We start from the raw sequence: 24,534 nt of genomic DNA, 5'->3' as shown, positions 1-24,534 counted from the left end.
AGACTCACAGCTGTAATCGCTCCAAAATGGGCTCCTACAAAGTATTTACTAGTTATGTAAATTAGATATTTCTGTATTTCATTTTTTATAAATTTGTAAACATTTCTAGAAACACATTTTTGAATTCTAAAAACATTTTTTTTATTGGGTATTGTGTGGAGATGGGTGAGACAAACATCTATTTAATCCATTTTGAATTCAGGTTGTAACACAACAAAATGTAGAATAAGTCAAGGGGTCTGAATACGTTCTGAAGGTGCTATGTTTTTCAATAAAATTATTAGAAAACATTTCTCTCTCTATATGTTGTGTGACATTTACCATTAAACCCAACATAATACCATTGCAAAACACTTACAATGTGTGTTTGGGACTTTTACTATTGAAAGTCCTTAGAGATCATAACATTGAAACCATTAGACAAACATTGGCAGTAGAAGTATCCGTGTGTGGAGAGAGGTGTCATGGCGGACTGAACACAGCGGTGCAGAATGCCTCAAGATAAAAACGTAATATTCAATATCTGTAAGTTTGACTAAATATTAACACTTCACTCCACATACTCGTGGGCAATAACCTTCAATCTGGATAACAACACAAAACAAATGATAAGGCTACAGAAATGTATCGACCAATATCACCAATACAATCAACACCCAAACATGTCAGAGAGTAAGCATGGAGACCCAATCCCCAAAAGAAAACGAGGCTCCTCGAAGGACACACGATTTATGCTTTTCACCACCGGGAATGGTAAGTGTAGATACTGACTTGCTAAAGTTGATAAATGATATAAACTGGGCATGAACTAGTCAGTAAAGCTGTAAAGGAGTTGAAGACGAGCCTCGAGATGAATGACAAAAAGCTGCGACAATGGAGAAAGAAACAAACAAGCTAAAAGGTAGAGTCAATACGATTGAAACGGACGTTAAAAAACTTAAAAAGGAGAAGATGTTTCTGAGAGAAGCCTTACTTGAATTACAGACTAGATCTTTGAGAGAAAATCTAGTACTTACTGGTATTTAAGAAACATGAGGGTAAAGATCCTGAAAGTGTGGTGAAATAATTATTTCTTACAGCGCTATAGATCCCAGGCGATACTGTCGACAAAATCAAACTTGCACGTGTACACCGTTTCGGGACAGAGATATGAGCGCCAAATTGTTGCAAAATTTGCATTTTTTAAAGATAAGATAATGGTTAAAAGCCTGGGTAAAAGACTCGCTGGCACGAAAATAGTCATGAATTATCAGTTCCCCAAGGGAATTGCAGAACGGCGCAAAGTTCTGTACCCACTCTTCAAGGTGAATAGATTAAAAGGGAAACGTGAGGCTCTCGTAGTTGATAAACTGTATATTGATAACCAAATTGTTCCGAGACACCAAGACTACTCCATGGCTATTAGAGTTGAATAATGGAACACCCAATATTATCCATGGTATGGATTGTAATAATACAAAAATATTTAACAATAGAAATAAACTACAAATACAGTATACCATTCAAGATAGGAAATGTTGTCAAAATAATTAGTATTCAACTTTCTAGTTATAGTATTTACAAATAGATAAAGCCAGCATTAGAAGAAAGGATCATTATTGAAATAATACATCTTCATTTATAAGGAACTGGAACACAAAAGTACTCAAAAGCCAGAAATTAGGTAGGAATCCACATGGTAGGGATAAAAACACAGCTAACAGAGGACACAGAAGGCACAGTATGTGGGTATGTGCAAGTGTATTGTGATGGAAGGTGGGGTGTGCGTTTTTGTGTTTGGGAAAGTGTGGAGTTAAGTGAGTGAAAAAGGAAAATGGTTGCAAATGCCAGAGCCCATGTGTATCTGCGAGCAGGACTTGTGACAAAGAGAGCTTTCAATTTTGTGCAGATTTAAAATAAATTATATAGTTTTTGTATTTATTGTCCTATCAAGATGGAACGGTCCCCAACCCTATACACCCACCTGAGCGCCCCATACACTAAGGAGAAATCCTTATCTGATTTACAGTACCTTCGGAAAGTATTAAGACCCCTTGACTTATTCCATATTTTGTTAGGTTACAGCCTCATTCTAAATGGATAAAATAGTTTTTCCCCCTCATCAATCTACACACAATAACCAATAATGACAAAGCAAAAAGTTAAAACATTTTTGCAAATGTATATAAAAAAAAGAACAGAAATACCTTATTTACATAAGGATTCAGACCATTTACTATGACACTCGAAATTGAGCTCAGGTGCATCTTGTTTCCATTGATCATCCTTGAGATGTTTCTACAACTTGATTGGAGTCCACCTATGGTAAATTCAATTGATTGGACATGATTTGGAAAGGCACACACCTGTCTATATAAGGTCCCACAGAAAAAGGCACCTCAAGACTCTCAGACCATGAGAAACCAGTGTGTGTTTAAAGGGAAGGGGTTGTATCTGAGCTCCATCAGCTACAGTAGGACAACCCATTCTTGCTCAATTTTGCATGCCTTCTCAAACAGCTACAACTGTATATGCATTCGCACATCAAGTCCTTTCTTGAGTTGGGCTCGGGTATGAAACAACTGTTGAACATCTGAGCTTGTGGTTGTTTGTGGGGGAAGGGTGGGGAGTGTGTATGAGTGAGTGTGTGTGTGTGTGTGTATGTGGGGGGTGGGGGGGGTAATGATGTTAGGGACAATATAGGATGAATAACAATAATTCTTTGCTAAAATTACAATTGCTTGCCAAAAATGTATTTTTGAAATGGCAGTTCTGGTGTAGGTAACTATCCTTCACATGAACTGCCTAAATTATTATGCATAATTATTAGTTCATTCTGGAAATTATGCTTGGACACACTTACTCATTCAAGGGTTTTTTTTTATTTGTATTATTTTATACATTGCACAACACATATGGAATCATGTAGTAACCCAAAATGTGATAAACAAATCAAAATATATTTATATTCTTCAAACTAGCCACCCTTTGCCTTGATGACAGCTTTGCACACTCTTGGCATTCTCTCAACCAGCTTCACCTGGAATGCTTTCCAACAGTCTTGAAAGAGTTTCCACATTTGCAGAGCACTTGTTTGGTGTTTTTCCTTCACTCTAAGGTCCAACTCATTCCAAACCATCTCAATTGGGTTGAGGTTGGGTGATTGTGGAGGCCAGGTCATCTGATGCAGCACTCCATCACTCTCCTTCTTGGTCAAATAGCCCTTACACAGCCTGGAGGTGTGTTGGGTCATTGTCCTGTTGAAAAACAAATGATAGTCCCAACAAGCGCAAACCAGATGGGATGGCATATCGCTGCAGAATGCTGTGGTAGCCATACTGGTTAAGTGTGCCCTGAATTTTTCTATCCAATACTAATAAAAATATGCATATATTAGCATCTGGGACTGAGTAGGAGGCAGTTTACTCTGGGCACGCTTTTCATCCAAACGTGAAAATGCTATCCTAGAGAAGTTAAGGAAAGAAATTCCAAAGAAAGGCAAACCTGTTAATTGAAATGTATTCCAGGTGACTACCTCATGAAGCTGGTTGAGAGAATGCCAAGAGTGTGCAAAGCTGTCATCAAGGCAAAAGGTGGCTACTTTGAAGAATATCAAATATCAAATATATTTGATTTGTTTAACACTTTTTTGGTTACTACATGATTCCAAATGTGTTATTTCATTGTTTTGATGTCTTCACTATTATTCTACAATATATAAAATAGTACACCTAAATAAAAACCCTGGAATGAGTAGGTGTGTCCAAAGTTTTGACTGGTACTGTATACAGTTGAAGTCGGAAGTTCACATACACTTAGGTTGGAGTCATTAAAACTCGTTTTTCAACCACTCCACACATTTCTTGTTAACAAACTATAGTTTTGGCTACTTTGGCTAGTTTTGGCTACTTCTACTTTGTCCATGACAGAAGTAATTTTTCCAACAATTGTTTACAGACAGATTATTTCACTTATCATTCACTGTATCACAATTCCAGTGGGTCAGAAGTTTACATACAGTAAGTTGACTGTGCCTTTAAACAGCTTGGAAAATTCCTGAAAAGGATGTCATAGCTTTAGAAGCTTCTGATAGGCTAATTGACATAATTTGAGTCAATTGGAGGTGTACCTGGCCTACCTTCAAACTCCGTGCCTCTTTGCTTGACATCATGGGAAAATCAAAAGAAATCAGCCTCAGAAGACCTCAGAAAACAAATTGTAGACCTCCACAAGTCTGGTTCATCCTTGGGAGCAATTTCCAAACGCCTGAAGGTACCACATTCATCGGTACAAACAATAGTACGCAAGTATAAACACCATGGGACCAAGCAGCCGTCATACCGCTCAGGAAGGAGACTCGTTCTGTCTCCTTGAGATGAATGTACTTTGGTGCGAAAAGTGCAAATCAATCCCAGAACAACAGCAAAGGACCTTGTGAAGATGCTGGAGGAAAACGGTACAAAGGTTTCTATATCCAGAGTAAAACGAGTCCTATATCGACATAACCTGAAAGGCCGCTCAGCAAGAAAGAAGACACTACTCCAAAACCGGTTTGACTACGGTTTGCAACTGCACACAAAGATCATACTTTTAGGAGAAATGTCCTCTGGTCTGATGAAACAAAAATAGAACTGTTTAGCCATAATGACCAACGTTATGTTTGGAGGAAAAAGGGGGGTGCTTGCAAGCCGAAGAAAACCATCCCAACCGTGAAGCACGGGGGTGGCAGCATCATGTTATGGGGGTGCTTTGCTGCAGGAGGGACTGGTGAACTTCACAAAATAGATGGCATCATGAGGAAGGACAATTATGTGGATATATTGAAGCAACATCTCAAGACATCAGTCAGGAAGTTAAAGCTTGGTCGCAAATGGGTCTTCCAAATGTACAATGACCCCAAGCATACTTTCAAAGTTTTGGCAAAATGGCTCCATGAGGACAGTCAAGGTACTGGAGTGGCCATCACAAAGCCCTGACCTCAATCCTATAGAAAATGTGTGGGCAGAACTGAAAAAGCATGCGCGAGCAAGGAGGCCTACAAACCTGATTCAGTTACACCAGCTCTGTCAGGAGGAATGGGCCAAAATTCACCCAACTTATTGTGGGAAGCTTGTGGAAGGCTACCCGAAATGTTTGACCCAAGTTAAACAATGTAAAGGCAATGCTACAAAATACTAATTGAGTGTATGTAAACTTCTGACCCACTGGGAATGTGATGAAAGAAATAAAAGCTGAAAGAAATAATTATCTCTACTATTATTCTGACTTTTCACATTGTTAAAATAGTGGTGATCCTAACTGATCTAAGGCAGGGCATTTTTACTAGGATTAAATGTCAGGAATTGTGAAAAACGGAGTTTAAATGTATTTGGCTGAGGTGCATGTTAACTTCCGACTTCAACTGTATATTTAAAAAAATATATATATGGGTTTTGGAAATTATGGATACAATTACATTGATGGAAGCTACAATCTATCTGCAATATTAAGCTGATCTACCCCCCACAACAACAAAAAAATACAGAACTGCTGGAGCCTAATAGTTTGCTTGTTCACCAAACACACCTACGGCTGGTTTCCTGGACACAGATTAGCCTAAGAGAAGGACAAACTGAATTGCTTTCATGGAGGACTGGCTTGAATTGTGAGGATGACCACACCATTTATTTTCATCATGAGCCAAATCTATTGGTTTTCTACCAAAGGTTGAAACACAACAGACCAGCAAAATGGATAAAAGGGCAGTATCAAGAACAGCAGCATCAAGGGGGTAGAACCTGGTACATTCACTAAATTAATGGAGAAAATGCAAGCAACTTCAATGGCTAATTTCTTTGAACAGGATGGTTTGGGAGAATATCACCAAAATGAATAAACAATACTCGCAACTTCATTCATCTGCTAAAGCAAAACTTGAGTGGTTTAAGGGGAAACATTTGAATGGCCTAGTCAAAGCCCAGAGAACTTATGCTGTATACTGGCCATTGGGGGTGGGCTTGGTGTGGGGTTTGGGTTTAGTTTATTAATTCAACCATTCTGAAAAACAAGCACACATAAAACTTGAAAAAGCCATTAGTAAAATCATTGAGGATAACACCAAATAAGGTCTGGGACTTTCTTCCATTCTAGTCCTCTTGAAACAAGATGGCTAGGCAAGATCCAGCACGGTTGAACACAGTATGACAGCATGGGTGGCGTTTGATCATTTATTTGGATTCCTCGCATCTTAATCATTGTTAAGAGGTTTTATTATATCATTCCTATAAATTGAAATGGACAATTTGGGTGCAATCAATTATATTGAACAAAAATATAAAACGCAACATGTAAAGAGTTGGTCCCATGTTCCATAGGCACAAAAATACAATTTCTCACAATGTTGTGCACAAATTTGTTTACATCTCTGTTAGTAAGCATTTCTCCATTGCCAAGATAATCCATCCCCCTGACAGGTGTGGCATATCAAGAAGCTGATTAAACAGCATGATCATTACACAGGTGCCCCTTGTGCAGGGGACAATAAAAGGCCACTCTAAAATGTGCAGTTTTATCACTCAACACAATCCCACAGATGTCTCAAGTTGAGGGAGCGTGCAATTGGCATGCTGACTGCAGGAATGTCCACCTGAGCTGTTTCCAAATAATTTAATGTTAATTTCTCTACCATAAGCCACCTCCAACGCCGTTTTAGAGGCCTACATACTCACCATATATGTTACCCATTGAGCATGTTTGAGATGCTCTGGATCGATATGTACGACAGCGTGTTCCAGCTCCCGCCAATATTCAGTAACTTTGCACAGTCATTGAAGAGGACTGGGACAACATTCCACAGGCCAAAATCAACAGCCTGATCAAGTCCATGCAAAGGAGATGTATCGCGCTGCATGAGGCAAATGATGGTCACACCAGATACTGATTGGTTCTGATCCACACCCCTACCTTTTTTAGAAGGTATCTATCTGTATTACCAGTCATGTGAAATCCATAGATCTGGGCCTAATTTATTTATTTCAACTGTAACTCAGTGAAATCTTTGAAATTGTTGTATGTTGTGTTTTTTTTGTTCAGTGTAGCTTAATTTCTCAGAGATCACATATTTCAACAAAATAATGTTGCAGAAATGCTTATCTTATCTGTTTCTAACTACATAAACAATTTCAGAACAATCTGAGATGGCGGGTGTCGAAATCCTCTTTCTTTTTAAAGTGAAAACAACCAATATTCAATACTTCCTTTTTAAAGCGTGACTTCAAAGAGGCCAGAGGCTTTCTCTTTCTTGGAGCATTTTTAAGGAGAAAAGCCCCATTGAACACAGAGTGGGGTTTCACTGTCCGGTGCAGTCCCACCCAGACATGAGGAACAATGGAGCGGAGGGAAACACTCGGAAGGAGAGACAAAGTGGCTCGTCTCAGGTTACAAACCTCTGTCAACTCAGCACAAGAGAGCCCCCTCCCGAACTCTCGAAGGCACAGACATATAAGTATGCATCCTCTCAGTCACGCACACATACACCTTCAATACAGTTAATGGCTGTATTGTAGACTTCAGTGTCTAGGGGTGATATAGCCTAACTGTGCCACACAGTTGGGACCTATTCATTGCAATATAAAACTAGTGTATTGATGTTTTTTCTTACCCAATGTGCACAGACGAAAGTTGTTATTTTCTATTTATTTAACTAGGCAAGTCAGTTAAGAACAAATTCTTGTTTACAATGACGGCCTACCCCGGCCAAACCCTAACGCTGGGCCAATTGTGCGCCGCCCTATGGGACTCCCAATCACGTCCGGATGTGATACAGCCCAGGATCAAAACAGGGGCTGTAGTGACGCCTGAAGCACTGAGATGCAGTGCCTTAGACCGCTGCGCCACTCGGGAGCCCCAGTTAAACGTGTAGTTTTGAGTGACATTTGGTTGAGTTTTCAACTGTGAAATCAACAGAAATTCTATTCAAATTGTATTTTATTTTTATGCTCTGAATAGAACAGGTGTAGACCTGACATTGAAATGCTTACTTACAAGCCCTTAACGAACAACGCAGTTCAGGAAAGAGTTAAGAAAATATTTACTAAATAAAATAAACTAAAGTAAAAATAAATAAATAAAAGTAACGAGGCTATATACAGGGGGTACTGGTACCGAGTCAATGTGCGGGGGTACAGGTTAGTCAAGTTATTTTGTACATGTAGGTAGGGGTAAAGTGACTATGCATAGATAATAAACAGCAAGTAGCAGCAGTGTAAAAACAAAGGGAGGGAGGGCATGTCAATGTAAATAGTCCGGGTGGCCATTTGATTAATTGTTCAGCAGTCTTATGGCTTGGGGGTAGAAGCTGTTAAGGAGCCTTTTGGTCCTAGACTTGGCGCTCTGGTACTGCTTGCCGTGCGGTAGCAGAGAGAACAGTCTATGACTTGGGTGACTGGAGTCTTTGACTATTTTTTGGGCCTTCCTCTGACACCGCCTAGTATATAGGTCCTGGATGGTAGGAAGCTTGGCCCCAGTGATGTTCTGGGCCATACGCACTACCCTCTGTAGCACCTCACGGTCAGATGCCGAGCAGTTGCCAAACCAGGCGGTGATGCAACCGGTCAGGAAGCTCTCGATGGTACAGCTGTAGAACTTCTTGAGGAACTGGGGACCCATGCCAAATCTTTTCAGTCTCCTGAGGGGGAAAATGTTTTGTCGTGCCCTCTTCACGACTGTCTTGGTGTGTTTGGACCATGATAGTTTGTTGGTGATGTGGACACCAAGGAAGTTGAAACTCTCTACCTGCTCCACTACAGCCCCGTCAATGTTAATGGGGGCCTGTTCTGCCCGCCTTTTCCTGTAGTCCACGATCAGCTCCTTTGTCTTGCTCACATTGAGGGAGAGGATGTTGTCCTGGCACCACACTGCCACGTCTCTGACCTCCTCTCTATAGGCTGTCTCATCGCTGTCTGTGATCAGGCCTACCACTGCTGTGTCGTCAGCAAACTTAATGATGGTGTTGGAGTCGTGTTTGGCCACGCAGTCGTGGGTGCACAGGGAGTACAGGAGGAGACTAAGCATGCACCCCTGAGGGGCCTCAGTGTTGAGGATCAGCGTGGCAGATGTGTTGCTGCCAACCCTTACCACCTGGGGGCCGTTCGTCAGGAAGTCCAAGATCCAGTGGCAGAGGGAAGTGTTTAGTCCCATGGTCCTTAGCTCAGTGATGAGCTTTGTGGGCACTATGGTGTTGAATGCTGAGCTGTAGTCAATGAACAGCATTCTCACATACAGTTGAAGTTGGAAGTTTAAATACACCTTAGCCAAATACATTTAAACTCAGTTTTTCACAATCCCTGACATTTAATCCTAGTAAAAGTCAGTTAGGATCACCACTTTATTTTAAGAATGTGAAATGTCAGAATAATAGTAGAGACAATGATTTATTTCAGATTAAAATTTTTCCATCACATTCCCAGTGGGTCAGAAGTTTACATACACTCAATTAGTGTTTTGTAGCATTGCCTTTAAATTGTTTAACTTGGGTCAAACGTTACGGGTAGCCTTCCACAAGTTTCCCACAATAAGTTGGGTGAATTTTGGCCCATTCCTCCTGACAGCGCTGGTGTAACTGAGTCAGGTTTTTAGGCCTCCTTGCTCGCACACGCTTTTTCAGTTCTGCTCACACATTTTCTATAGGATTGAGGTCAGGGCTTTGTGATGGCCACTCCAATATATCCACATAATTTTCATTCCTCATGGTGCCATCTATTTTGTGAAGTGCACCAGTCCCTCCTGCAGCAAAGCACCCCCACAACACGATGCTGCCACCCCCGTGCTTCACGGTTGGGATGGTGTTCTTCGGCTTGCAAGCCTCCCCCTTTTTCCTCCAAACATAACGTTGGTCATTATGGCCAAACAGTTCTATTTTTGTTTCATCAGACCAGAGGACATTTCTCCAAAAAGTATGATCTTTGTCCCCATGTGCAGTTGCAAATCGTAGTCTGTTTTTTTGATGCCAGTTTTGGAGCAGTGGCTTCTTCCTTGCTGAGCGGCCTTTCAGGTTATGTCGATATAGGACTCGTTTTACTGTGGATATAGATACTTTTGTACCTGTTTCCTCCAGCATCTTCACAAGGTCCTTTGCTGTTGTTCTGGGATTGATTTGCACTTTTCCCACCAAAGTATGTTCATGTCTAGGAGACAGAGCGCGTCCCCTTCCTGAGTGGTATGACGGCTGCTTGGTCCAATGGTGTTTATACTTGCGTACTATTGTTTGTACAGATGAACTTGGTACCTTCCGCAATTTGGAAATTGCTCCCAAGGACGAACCAGACTTGTGGAGGTCTACAATTTTTTTTCTGAGGTCCTGGCTGATTTCTTTTGATTTTCCCATGACGTCAAGCAAAGAGGCACTGAGTTTGAAGGTAGGCCTTGAAATACATCCACAGGTACACCTCCAATTGACTCAAATTATGTCAATTAGCCTATCAGAAGCTTCTAAAGCCATGACATAATTTTCTGACATTTTCCAAGCTGTTTAAAGGGACAGTCAACTTAGTGTATGTAAACCTCTGACCCACTGGAATTGTGATACAGTGATTATAAAATAAATAATCTGTCTTTAAACAGAGCGGGAGTACGGGCAGACACCGTGTTACGCAGTAGAGCGCACGGTGTCTCCTGTACGTGTTCATAGCCCGGTGCGGGTTATTCCACCTCCCCGCACTGGTAGGGCTAGATTGGGCATTGAGCCAGGTGCCATGAAGCCGGCTCAACGCGTCTGGTCTCCAGTGCGTCTCCTCGGGCCGGCATACATGGCACCAGCCTTACGCATGGTGTCCCCGGTTCGCCTACATAGCCCGGTGCGGGTTATTCCACCTCCCCGCACTGGTCGGGCGACGGGGAGCATTCAACCAGGTAAGGTTGGGCAGGCTCGGTGCTCAAGGGAGCCAGTACGCCTGCACGGTCCGGTATTTCCGGCGCCACCTCCCCGCCCCAGTCCAGTTCCACCAGTGCCTACACCACGCACCAGGCTTCCAGTGTGTCTCCAGAGCCCTGTTCCTCCTACACGCACTCGCCCTATGGTGCGTGTCTCCAGCCCGGTACCACCAATTCCGGCACCACGCACCAAGCCTCCTGTGCGTCTCCAGAGTCCTGTGCATCCTGTTGCTGCTCCCCGCACTAGCCCTGAGATGCGTGTCCCCAGCCCGGTACCACCAGTTCCGGCACCACGCACTAGGCCTAATGTGCGTCTCCAGAGCCCTGTACGCACTGTTGCTTCTCCCCGCACTCGCCCTGAGGTGCGTGCCCTCAGCCCGGTACCACCTGTGCCGGTACCACGCACCAGGCCTATAGTGCGCTTTGAGAGCCCAGTGTGTCCTGTTACTGCTCCCCGCACTAGCCCTGAGATGCGTGTCCCCAGCCCGGTACCACCAGTTCCGGCACCACGCACTAGGCCTAATGTGCATCTCCAGGGTCCAGTATGCCCTGTTCCTTCTCCCCGCACTAGCCTTCAGGTGCGTGTCCCCAGCCCGGTACCACCAGTTCCGGCACCACGCACCAGGCCTACAGTGCGCCTCAGCCGGCCAGAGCTGCCCGTCTGCCAAGCACCGTCAGAGCTGCCCGTCTGCCAAGCACCGTCTGAGCTGCCCGTCTGCCAAGCACCGTCTGAGCTGCCCGTCTGCCAAGTACCGTCTGAGCTGCACGTCTGCCAAGCACTGTCAGAGCCGCCCGTCTGTCCCGAGCCGTCAGAGCCGCCCGTCTGTCCCGAGCCGTCAGAGCCGCCCGTCTGTCCCGAGCCGTCAGAGCCGCCCGTCTGTCCCGAGCCGTCAGAGCCGCCCGTCTGTCCCGAGCCGTCAGAGCCGCCCGTCTGTCCCGAGCCGTCAGAGCCGCCCGTCTGTCCCGAGCCGCTAGAGCCGTCCGCCAGACAGGATCAGCCAGAGCCGTCCGCCAGACAGGATCAGCCCGAGCCGTCCGCCAGACAGGATCAGCCCGAGCCGTCCGCCAGACAGGATCAGCCCGAGCCGTCCGCCAGACTGGATCTGCCCGAGCCGTCCAGGATCCAGACTGGATCTGCCAGAGCCGCCCGCCAGCCAGGAGCAGCCAGAGTCGCCCGCCAGCCATGAGCAGCCAGAGTCGCCCGCCAGCCATGAGCAGCCAGAGTCGCCCGCCAGCCATGAGCAGCCAGAGTCGCCCGCCAGCCATGAGCAGCCAGAGTCGCCCGCCAGCCATGAGCAGCCAGAGTCGCCCGCCAGCCATGAGCAGCCAGAGTCGCCCGCCAGCCATGAGCAGCCAGAGTCGCCCGCCAGCCATGAGCAGCCAGAGTCGCCCGCCAGCCATGAGCAGCCAGAGTCGCCCGCCAGCCAGGATCCGCCAGAGCCGCCCGCCAGCCAGGATCCGCCAGAGCCGTCAGCCAGCCAGGATCCGCCAGAGCCGTCAGCCAGCCAGGATCCGCCAGAGCCGTCAGCCAGCCAGGATCCGCCAGAGCCGTCAGCCAGCCAGGATCCGCCAGAGCCGTCAGCCAGCCAGGATCCGCCAGAGCCGTCAGCCAGCCAGGATCCGCCAGAGCCGTCAGCCAGCCAGGATCCGCCAGAGCCGTCAGCCAGCCAGGATCCGCCAGAGCCAGTCAGCCAGGATCCGCCAGAGCCATCTGCCAGTCATGAGCTGCCCCTCAGTCCGGAGCTGCCCCTCAGTCCAGTGGCGCCCTATGGGATGGTATTCAGTCCGGGACTCGCCGTTCCAGAGGCGCCACCAAAGCGGGTAGTGTCTATGGTGGAGGGGGTTCCACGTCCCGCACCCGAGCCGCCACCATAGGAAGGCCCACCCGGACCCTCCCCTTCTGTGTCAGGTTTTGCGGCCGGAGTCCGCACCTTTGGGGGGGGGGGGTACTGTCACACTCTGGCCTTTGTTATATATATTTTCTTGATTAGTTTAGTTAGGTCAGGGTGTGACATGGGGGATGTTTGTGTGTTTTGTCTAGTTTAGGGTGTGTGTATTGTTTAGGGGGTTTTGTAGTATGTATGGGGTTGTGTTCAGTGTAGGTGTTTAGAAAAGTCTATGGTTGCCTGATTTGGTTCTCAATCAGAGACAGCTGGTTATTGTTGTCTCTGATTGGGAGCCATATTTAAGGCAGCCATAGGCTTTAGGTGTTTGTGGGTAATTGTCTATGTCTGTGTCTATGTTGCATGTTTTTGCACTTAGTCATTTATAGCTTCACGTTCGTCTATTTGTTGTTTTGTTTAGTTTTTCTTCTTCTAAATAAAGAGAAGATGTATTTTTCACACGCTGCGCCTTGGTCCTCTCTCTCTCCCTTTGACGATCGTGACACTCCCATATCTATTTGGTGAAATACCACACAGTAGCAAGATTTGTGACCTGTTGCCACAAGAAAAGGGCAACCAGTGAAGAACAAACACCATTGTAAATACAACCCATTTTTATGTTGATTTATTTTCCCTTTTTTACATTAACTATTTGCACATAATATGACATTTGAAATGTCTTTATTCTTTTGGAACTTTTGTGAGTGTAATTTTTACTGTAATTTTTTTATTTATTGTTTATTTTACTTTTGTTTATTATCTATTTCACTTGCTTTGGCAATGTAAACATGTTTCACATGCCAAAAAAGCCCCTTAAATTGAATTGAAATTGAAAGTGAGAGCGAGAGAGAGATTATTTGCAACTTTATCAGGGAAAGAAAAATTCAAATATCTATTAGGAGAAAATACACAATGTGAGAGGCTGTTTGCATATAACTGTTCCTCAACTCACCAAATGTTATACAATTATAATACAATTGCTTTCCTTAAATGAGAATTAAACTAATTCTAATCCATTCATTCTAATTGTGCCCAGTACAAAGGCATGTTACCTGTACACTTACCTAGAACTATAGGATAGCCCTATAAAATAAATGCAGAGACAGCCAGGGCCTAAAAGTTAAACAACATAATGAAAAAGAGAACAACAAAAAATGAATGCTTTTATATCTGAATAACTAACTTCTCATGATCAACATTTGAAAAGCTTCAATTTCCATATCCTTAAGGGACCAGTGGAGGAAGGTGACCTGCAACTTGACAGCTGAAGACAGATCTCAAAGACTCCCCCACACAACTCCACTTTTGTTTATTCAAGTGAACGGTCAAGATGAGAAAGCCTTGATAAACAGCATACCTGACCATATGCCTCTCAGTCTCGGAGTTTGCAGGTAGTGGGTCAGTCGAGGACAGAAGATGCTCCATCTTGGTCTGGATATGCAGCTGCCGTCGCTCACTATGAAAGCCAAACCAATGAGTTGCATGAGACGATACATGGAGACTGAAGAGCCACTTCAAAGGTATGGAAGGTATCTTTAGCCTACTTAACCTACTTAGAATATGGAAGTAAAAAACACTTCAATAAATGATTTTCAACATTTACAGTTATCCGGTAATATGGAGACCATGGATTCCCTGTCACAGAGAAACTGGACTTCTAGATAAAGTAAGGGCATTCCCTTCTCTGCAACTGCTTAAGACCTACAATTAAATTATAAAGTAATTCAATTTCATCCAACCTATCAGCACAAGAAACCTGTAGCCTAGTAAACAAGAATATCTAATAGTTAACTGCCACAAGTCCTTGGCAATGCTATATTTTTTTATTATATAGGTCTGTTAATTTGAGTTGAAAATGATCATGCCTACTTGTCCTCTTTAGTTTGGCCAAGGGAATGTGTCATCAAGAACCAGACAGATGACCAAAGGTGCCCATGGATTCCAGCACCCTGTCAGGTATGTAGACTGTTAGCAGTTGAGAGAAGAAAGCAAGTTGGTATTGTGACCACATTGAGACACATTTTGGGAAAAGAGCTGTGTCCTGAATCAATTTGATGATTTGATGTAACTATCAACTTCATGAAGACAATTTTGGTATATTCTACTTTCTTTAAATAGTAAAACACAGATGTATTTTAAAATACTAAATACATTCATCTGATCCATAGGCTCTTCATGCCAAAGTCCAGGACTGAGGAATATCTGTCTCATTTGGGGAAGAAGGTCTTGGACAGTTTCCCTGTCCAAGCCACTCTCCACTTCTACAACGATGACTCCAGCTCTGAGGAAGAGGATGATGAAGATATGGAGGAAGAGCTGGAGGTTAATTCACTCAGTTTGGATCACAGGTCCCATCCCCTCAGAGAGAATTCATAGGTAGTTAATCTTTGCTGTTTTGGAAACAAGCAGGGGTGATTGGACAAGGGAGAGAGACAGTGCAGCAGGTCACAGGAGACATGCTACTTCCGCGGTGAGGGTCTAGTAGAGGATCCAAGGTGTTCACCTGAGACAGCCACAGGAAGCCGGGAAAGGCCAGGTCACTGGCTGCAGTTGGCCTCACTGAGGTGATTCTGTTTACACCAGCTCAGTGTCAACACACCTTTAACCCAGATATGGCCATTTTCCTTGACAACGTCCTATGTTCTCAGGACCTTGTCATGCAAACTCAAGTTGGCCTTGTGCTGGTCCCTCCTTTTTTGTTTGTAGTGAAACATTTTCTCTGCTTTCTATCTTTTGTATTTATAATAATTTTACATTTGTTTATGAAAAAGTGTGTGTTATAAATTGCTGGACATTTGAGTTACTGTGTAGAGGGTTTGTTGGTTGAAATGTAAAGAATGTATGTGGATAGAATTGAATATTAATGTGCTTAGTTAGTGAGTGAATATGTTGGTATGGATGCAAAGTAAACTTAAAAGGCCTTTTTCTTTATTAATTTCAATTATTTTAGCATTTGAGTTAAGCAATAAACATTTATTTCAAAATCATATAATTTTCTGCACTTCTTGTGGACGTGGATGGATACTTTGTTCAGGGTTGATTCACATGTCAGGGTCTTTAATAATATACCCTCAGACAGGACAGAAGTAATTTCCAATGGGACATGAATGATAAAGCCTCTCTATGTCCTATTAATGTCATAACTATAGACACATAAGAAATGACAACCACCCAGATTAGCTGATTTAGTCATCAAAGTTGAGTATTGATTTTATAGTCCATGAGCCAGGGGGGGTCGGTTGAGCTCAATTGAACCGACAATGTCTGGGTTCCTAGAGATGGAAAATATGTGATAGCAAGCTACCATTGCTGCACTGCTATGTGTTATAACTCTTTCTTTCTTTTTTTTACCCTATGACAATGTCAGTATACAACAAGCTATTGCTCGCTTATAACCTTTAATCATATATAATTGGAAAGCTTAGATTCAGAGTCAATTTGACCTTTGACCTCTAGGGTATACAGTTGAAGTCAGAAGTTTACATACACTTAGGTTGGAGTCATTAAAACTCGTTTTTCAACCACTCCACAAATTTCTTGTTAGCAAACTATAGTTTTGGCAAGTCGGTTAGGACATCTACTTTGTGCATGGCACAAGTAATTTTTCCAACAATTGTTTACAGACAGATTATTTCACTTATTATTCACCGTATCACAATTAGAGTGGGTCAGAAGTTTACATACAGTAAGTTGACTGTGCCTTTAAACAGCTTGGAAAATTCCAGAAAATGATGTCATGGCTTTAGAAGCTTCTGATAGGCTAATTGACCTCAGTTGAGTCAATTGGAGGTGTACCTGTGGATGTATTTCAAGGCCTACCTTCAAACTCAGTGCCTCTTCGCTTGATGTCATGGGAAAAGAAGTCAGCCCAGACCTCAGAATTTTTTTTGTAGACCTCCACAAGTCTGGTTCATCCTTGGGAGCAATTTCCAAACACCTGAAGGTATCACATTCATCTGTACAAACAATAGTACGCAAGTATAAACACCATGGGACCACGTAGCCATCATACCACTCAGGACGGAAACGCGTTCTGTCTCTTAGAGATAAACGTACTTTGGTGCGAAAGGTGCAAATCAATCCTAGAACAACAGCAAAAGACCTTGTGAAGATGCTGGAGGAAACAGGTACAAAAGTATCTATATCCACAGTAAAATGAGTCATATATTGACATAACCGCCATAAAAAAGCCATACTACGGTTTGCAAGTGCACATGGGGACAAAGATCGTACTCTTTGGTGAAATGTCCTCTGGTCTGATGAAACAAAAATAGAACTATTTGGCCATAATGACCAACGTTATGTTTGGAGGAAAAAGGGGGGTGCTTGCAAGCCGAAGAACACCATCCCAACTGTGAAGCACGGGAGTGGCAGCATTATGTTGTGGGGGTGCTTTGCTGCAGGAGGGACTAGTGAACTTCACAAAATAGATGGCATCATGAAGTAGGAAAATTATGTGGATATATTGAAGCAACATCTCAAGACATCAGTCAGGAAGTTAAAGCTTGGTCGCAAATGGGTCTTCCAAATGTACAATGACCCCAAGCATACTTTCAAAGTTTTGGCAAAATGGCTTAAGGACAACAAAGTCAAGGTATTGGAGTGGCCATCACAAAGCCCTGATCTCAATCCTATAGAAAATGTGTGGGCAGAACTGAAAAAGTGTGCGAGAAAGGAGGCCTACAAACCTGACTCAGTTACACCAGCTCTGTCAGGAGGAACGGGCCAAAATTCCACCAACTTATTGTGGAAGGCTACCCAAAATGTTTGACCCAAGTTAAACAATTTAAAGGCAATGCTACAAAATACTAATTGAGTGTATGTAAACTTCTGAACCACTGGGAATGTGATGAAAGAAATAAAAGCTGAAATAAATCATTCTCTCTACTATTATTCTGACTTTTCACAATGTTAAAATAAAGTGGTGATCCTAACTGACCTAAGGCAGGGAATTTTTACTAGGATTAAATGTCAGGAATTGTGAAAAACTGAGTTTAAATGTATTTGGCTAAGGTGTATTTATACTTCCGACTTCAACTGTATATCCGAATTACCTGTATAAATGCCTTTAAAACGGAAACCCTGATACATTTTTTACTTTGTTTCAGAAGTGGTTCTGAAAGGTCATGAAATTGTTTAAAAATCACCCCATGTTGTACCATTGACATTAGAATGTTGGAAGAAGCTTAGCCATATAATTCCATGTGATGGGGTAGCTATGTTTTTGGATTTTTACTTTGGTGATAGAGGCACCAAATTGCACACACACAGCTAAAACAGGTTTTTAAAAAGATTTGTAGATACAGGGCCATCACAGAATTCACCCATTAACCCCACAGAAGCCTTTTTCCAATATGGCCACCATACAACTCAATTGGCTCTTATTGGACAATTTTGCATGACCATATCTGTGTGAAATATAATTTTAGCATGCCCAGAAATATCTTAAAATGTTCATAGTGACCTAGAATACACAACCACATGAGCTAGGTGTGCCGGATATATAAAGATGTTAAATTATTCACATAACTGTTGTAAGAATGATTTGCTGATTTCTGAAGATGTAATGATTAATAATTGCCATTTTCATCTTCAAACATGTAAAATTGATATCTACATGTGAATAGTCATAGATGTGAGCTGATTAAAATGATCAATGTTATCCTAGTAGCTGTTTTCATTATGAGGACCATAAACCATGCCCTGTTCATTCCATTACAATGTACAGTAGTAAAATCCAATGTTGGGCCTTTTGAGGCCAATTATATTACTTTAATTAATCTAGTAACAGACCAATCTGCTATGGCCCCATAGTAAGAATGCATTTTAATTTAGATGAAATGGTTTTCTGCTCTCATCATCAGGTAAAAACGTGTAGGCCTTCCTATGGAATATTACATTGTAATGTTTGCTGCAAGTTTCTAGTTCTGTTTTATGAAAACAGTTAATAGGATAACATTGAACATCATTTTAATCAGCTCACATCCATGACTATTCACATGCACATGTCCATATTATGTTTGAAGATTAAATATTGCAATTATTTATCATATCTTCAGAAATCAGCAATTTAGATCTTTATGCATCTGGCACACCTGGCTTACGTGGTTGTGTATTCTACATCACTATTAACATTTAAGATATTTTTGGATATACTAGAATTATATTTCATACAGGTATGGTCATGCGAAATTGTCCAATAAGACCCCATTGAGTTGTTTGGCAGCCATATTAGAAAAAAAGGCTTCTGTGGGGTTAATGAGTGAATTCTGTGATGGCCCAGTTATCTACAAATCTTTTTTAAACCCTGTTCTAGCTGTGTGTGCCCATATCACAAAAGTTACAATCCCAAAACATAGCTGCCTCATTACAAGGAATAATGTGGGTAAGCTTCCAACATTCTAATGTCAATGGCACAATATGGGAGATTTGAACAATAGTTGTAGCTGGTGCTTTAAAAGTTGGTTATATTATATATCATTTAAAAGGTAATTTCATGACCTTTCAGAACCACTTGTCAAACAAAGTTTAAAATGTACCAGGGTTTCTGTTTTAAAGTCATTTATACAGGTAATTATGATATGTACTCTAGAGATCAACGGTCAAAGTTCTATTGATCTGAGCTTTCCCGAAAATGTAACTGATGGATAACTGCCAATGATATATGATTAAAGGGTATATGCGAGCAATAACTTGTTGTATATGGACATTGTTTATCATAGGGTAAAATCCCAATGGGAAAAATTAATGGAATGGAGGGATGAAAGAGTTCATTGTTGCACTGCTATCACATATTTTCCAACTCTGGGGACATACACCTTTAAAGAAATCACTATCATCGGCCCAAGTGAGTCCAACTGCCCAAATCTGGGGGTCTGGCTCATGGATTATTAGAGGTATTTGCTATTCAGCACATTACTCCCATTTGGGAGTAAACTAGTAAGTAACATATTCCTAAATATACAAAGACCACAGTGAGTATCACTAATTTAATATGGGCTGACCAATACTCTTTTTTTTTAAGACAGCAGATATTGCTCCAAAAGGAACATTACCGTGCAACACAAAGGCAAATGGAATCAGATGGCATGAACCTGTCAACATTTAGGTCTTGGGGTCCTAGAAGGCCTCACTAACCACTAGGACAAGCCAGTACAAGCTCATGCTACAAAGGGAAGAAACAGATCCAATCAACCGTGATAAGCAAAATAGAGGACGAGGAACAGGCATATGTCAAACACTGCAAATCCACTGACTCTTTTAGTACATACATTGAGTTGACAAAACATTAGGAACACCTGCTCATTCCATGGTCTCTTATTGATGTCCTTTGTTAAATCCCTTTCAATCAGTGTAGACAAAGGGGAGGAAACAGGTTAAAGAAGGATTTTTAAGCCTTGAGACAATTGAGACATGGATTGTATATGTTTGCCATTCAGGGGGTGAATGGGCAAGACAAAAGATTTAAGTGCCTTTGCTGGGTTTTTCATGCTCAACAGTTTCCTTTGTGTATCAAGAATGGTCCACCACCCAAAGGACATCCAGCCAACTTGACACAATTGTGGGAAGCATTGGAGTCAACATGGGCCAGCATCCCTGTGGAACACTTTCGAAACCTTGTAGAGTCCATGCCCCGACAAATTGAGGCTGTTCTGAGGGCAAAAGGCATGCAAAAATATTAGGAAGGTGTTCCTAATGTTTTGTACACTCAGTGTACAAAAGAACATCTCTCACATGAATAACAATGAATTTCAATGGCAGAGAAAGAGTATACAAATTAATTTACAATGACCATGGTTGTGATGATCTTATATGGGATCTTCTAAACATTATGGTCCACCACTGAATATTTCCCTGGAACTCAGAGAGATCAGAAAACAGTTGGAAAACCATTGGAAATAAGTTGGATTGGTCACTCCCTAATCTCTCCTAATGATACTGGATCCAGTGATCAAAGCCTGGGCTGAAGGTGAGACTTGGGGCAAGTTTAGCCCTCAACTGACTGGCCAGCATGGCCTTTCGCCCCCCCCAACACACACACACACACACTCACAAGGGGGAATGGCAGTGGTCTCTCCATCATCAGGTCCAGCTTGGTTTCCAAGCAAGGCTGAAGGACCTGGTGGCCCTCCAGAGGTTAAATGCTGGCCAGCCATCTGATCCCAACCTCTTGTTTGTTTATGATAGTTTATCTGGGCGGCCTGGCTGAGGTGGCCGGCTGACCTGTCTGGTGGGCTGGCTGGGACAGGCTAGGGGCGAGAGGAGATGATAGGGGGTTGTCAGGCCCCAGTGGGTGGCTTGGTCACTGAGGTGGGCAGCAGACTGATTGAGGAGTCTCAGCGAAATCCTGAAGATGAGGAGATAGTGAGGTGACCATTTCACTTGCAGTCTGATGAGTTCAGAAGGTCATAAACCTACTGTCCTCACCCCAACTGAATGGAGCACATCATAGAAGCACAAGCATAATACTTGATTTAGATCATCCAAAGGTTAATGCATTCTAAAATGGAGAAGTCAATGATCTCATATTTATGACTTATCAATAGTCATTGGATTAACATAAGACCAACTCATCTTGTTCCACACAGCACCCCTAATTCTATACATTCCATTACACAACCTTTTCCCATCTGCATTTTCATTAGTTAGTCGAGTGGTCCGTGATGATGGATTATCAAAAGATGTTGAAGAGCAGATGATGTGCAAGCTGCTGTGGTCAGGTCACCTGGCTGCCCAGGGTTCATCTGCAAGTCAAATATTTGTCCTGTCACATGGAGGTGATGGAAAAGGTGCATCTAAAAACCTCAGCAAACTCCAATCGTGAGGAGTGATGCCAGTTATGGCGACAAAACTGCCCTCTCCTTGTCCCGAGCCTTCAAATAAGACAACAGGCTCAATACAGTGGATGGTGGACCATAAAAATCGAATCAAATTTTATTTGTCACATGCGCCAAATACAACAGGTGTAGACCTTACCGTGAAATGCTTACTTACGAGCCCTTAACCAACAATGCAGTTCAAGAAATAGAGTTAAGAAAATATTTACTAAATAAACTTGAGTAAAAAATAAAAAGTAACAATAATATAACAAGGCTATATACGAGTCAGTGTGCGGGGGGGGGGGGGGTACAGGGTACAGGTTAGTTGAGGTAATTTGTACATGTAGGCAGGGGTAAAGTGACTACGCATAGTGTAAAAATAAAGGGGGGGGGGGGGGGGGTCAATGTAAATAATCAATGGCCACCCGGACTAATTGTTCAGCAGTCTTATTGCTTGGGGGTAGAACCTGTTATGAAGCCTTTTAGACCTAGACTTGGCGCTCCGGTACCGCTTGCTGTGCGGTAGCAGAAAGAACAGTCTATGACTTGGGTGACGGTAGTTTTTAAAAATACGTTGGGCCTTCCTCTAACACCGCCTAGTATATAGGTCCTGGATGGCAGGAAGCTTGGCCCCAGTGATGTACTGGGCCGTGTGCCTTACGGTCGGATGCCGAGCAGTTGCCATACCAGACCGTTATGCAACCGGTTAGGATGCTCTCGATGGTGCAGCTGTAGAACTTTTTGGAGGATCTGGGGACCCATGCCAAATCTTTTCAGTCTCCTGAGGGGGAAAAGGTGTTGGACCATGATAGTTTGTTGGTGATGTGGGCACCAAGGAACTTGAAACTCTTGACCCGCTCAACTACAGTACCGTTGATGTGAATGGGGGCGTGTTCGGCCCTCCTTTTCCTGTAGTCCACGATCAGCTCCTTTGTCTTGATCACGTTGAGGGAGAGGTTGTTGTCCTGGCACCACACTTCCAGGTCTGACCTCCTCCCTATAGGCTGTCTCGTGGTTGTCTGTGATCAGGCCTACCACCGCTGTGTCGTCAGCAAACGTAATGATGGCGTTGGTGCGTGCTTGGCCACGCAGTCGTGGGTAAACAGGGAGTACAGGAGGATACTAAGCACACACCCCTGAGGGGCCCCAGTGTTAAGGATCAGCATGGCAGATGTGTTGTCTCTACTCTTACCACCTGGGGGCAGCCCGTCAGGAAGTCCAGGATCCAGTCGCAGAGGGAGGTGTTCAGTCCCAGGGTCCTTAGCTTAGTGATGAGCTTTGTGAGTAGTATGGTGTTGAACGCTGAGCTGTAGTCAATGAACAGCATTCTTACATAGGTGTTATTTTTGTCCAGGTGGGAAAGGGCAGGGTGGAGTGCGATTGAGATTGTGTCATCTGTGGATCTGTTGGGGCGGTATGCGAATTGGAGTGGGTCTAGGGTTTCCGGGATGATGGTGTTGAAGTGAGCCACGACCAGCCTTTCAAAGCACTTCATGGCTACCGACGTGAGTGCTACGGGGCGGTAGTCATTTAGGCAGGTTACCTTCGCTTCCTTGGGCACAGGGACTATGGTGGTCTGCTTGAAACATGTAGGTATTACAGACTTGGTCAGGGAGAGGTTGAAAATGTCAGTGAAGACACTTGCCAGTTGGTCTTCGCATGCTCTGAGTTCACGTCCTGGTAATCCTTCTGGCCCCGTGGCCTTGTGAATGTTGACCTGTTTTGCTCACATCGGCTACGGAGAGCGTGATCACACAGTCGTCCGGAACAGCTAGTGCTCTCATGCATGCTTCAGTTTTGCTTGCCTCAAAGCGAGCATAAAAGGCATTTAGCTAGTCTGATAGGCTTGCGACACTGGGCAGCTCACGGCTGGTTTTCCATTTGTAGTATGTAATAGTTTTCAAGCCCTGCCACATCCGACGAGCGTCAGAACCAGTGTAGTACAATTCAATCTTAGTCCTGTGTTGACGCTTTGCCTGTTTGATGGTTCGTCTGAGGGTATAGCGGTATTTCTTATAAGCGTCCGGATTAGTATCCAACTCCTTAAAAGCAGCAGCTCTAGTCTTTAGCTCGGTGCGGATGTTACCTGTAATCCGCAGCTTCTGGTTGGGATATGTATGTACGGGTACTGTGGAGACGGGTATGTACGGGTACTGTGGAGACATTAGTACGGGTACTAATGTCTTCAATGCACTTATTGATGAAGCTGGTGACTGAGATGGTATACTCCTCAATACCTTTGGATGAATCCCGGAACATATTCCAGTCTGTGCTAGCAAAACAGTCCTGTAGTGTAGCATCCGCATCATCTGACCACTTCCGAATTGAGCGAGGCACTGGTACGTCCTGCTTTTTTTGCTTATAAGCAGGAATCAGGAGGATAGAATTATGGTATTTTTTGCCAAATGGAGGGCAAGCTTTGTATGTGTCTCTGTGTGTGGAGTAAAGGTGGTCTAGAGTTTTTTCTCGCTCTGATTGCACGTGACATGCGGGTAGAAATTAGGTACAACGGATTTAAGTTTGCATGCATTAAAGTCCCCGGGCACTAGGAGCACCGCTTCTAGATGAGCATTTTCTTGTTTGCTTATGGACTTATACAGCTCGTTGAGTGCGGTCCTAGACCCAGCATCGGTTTGTGGTGGTAAATAGACGGCTATGAATAATATAGATGAATACTCTCTTGGTAGGTAGTTGGTCTACAGTTTATCATGAGGTACTCTACCTCAGGCGAGCAATACCTTATATCATGTAGGTATGTTTTAAGACTAATACCATTGATCAACAGCATATCCACAGCCTGGAGTCCTATATAAGTTAAACCAAAAAACACAAATATAATAATTAAGATCAGTTCACATGGTTTTAAGACGAGAAGATAATGAACATATTAACATGAAAATGTGTGTGAAGTTTGTGATAAATGTTACAAAATTGCAGCCAAGAAC

General features: G+C 43.2%; 1 long non-coding RNA gene across 2 annotated transcripts; it reads left to right on the top strand.

Moving 5' to 3' along the window:
- Positions 1-464: 464 nt before the first annotated feature.
- LOC139537536 (uncharacterized) lies at positions 465-14,720 on the top strand. Of its 2 annotated transcripts, none has more exons than XR_011667560.1 (4): positions 465-753; positions 14,147-14,290; positions 14,376-14,436; positions 14,653-14,720. It is a non-coding gene; the product is annotated as an uncharacterized lncRNA (long non-coding RNA). The 2 variants fall into 2 exon arrangements; XR_011667559.1 differs by having other exon boundaries at positions 14,000-14,290.
- The last annotated feature ends 9,814 nt before the right edge of the window (positions 14,721-24,534 follow it).

Source organism: Salvelinus alpinus, chromosome 13 (assembly GCF_045679555.1).
Source record: "Salvelinus alpinus chromosome 13, SLU_Salpinus.1, whole genome shotgun sequence".
NCBI lineage: Eukaryota > Metazoa > Chordata > Actinopteri > Salmoniformes > Salmonidae > Salvelinus > Salvelinus alpinus.
This window is presented reverse-complemented; position numbering and strand designations above follow the sequence as displayed.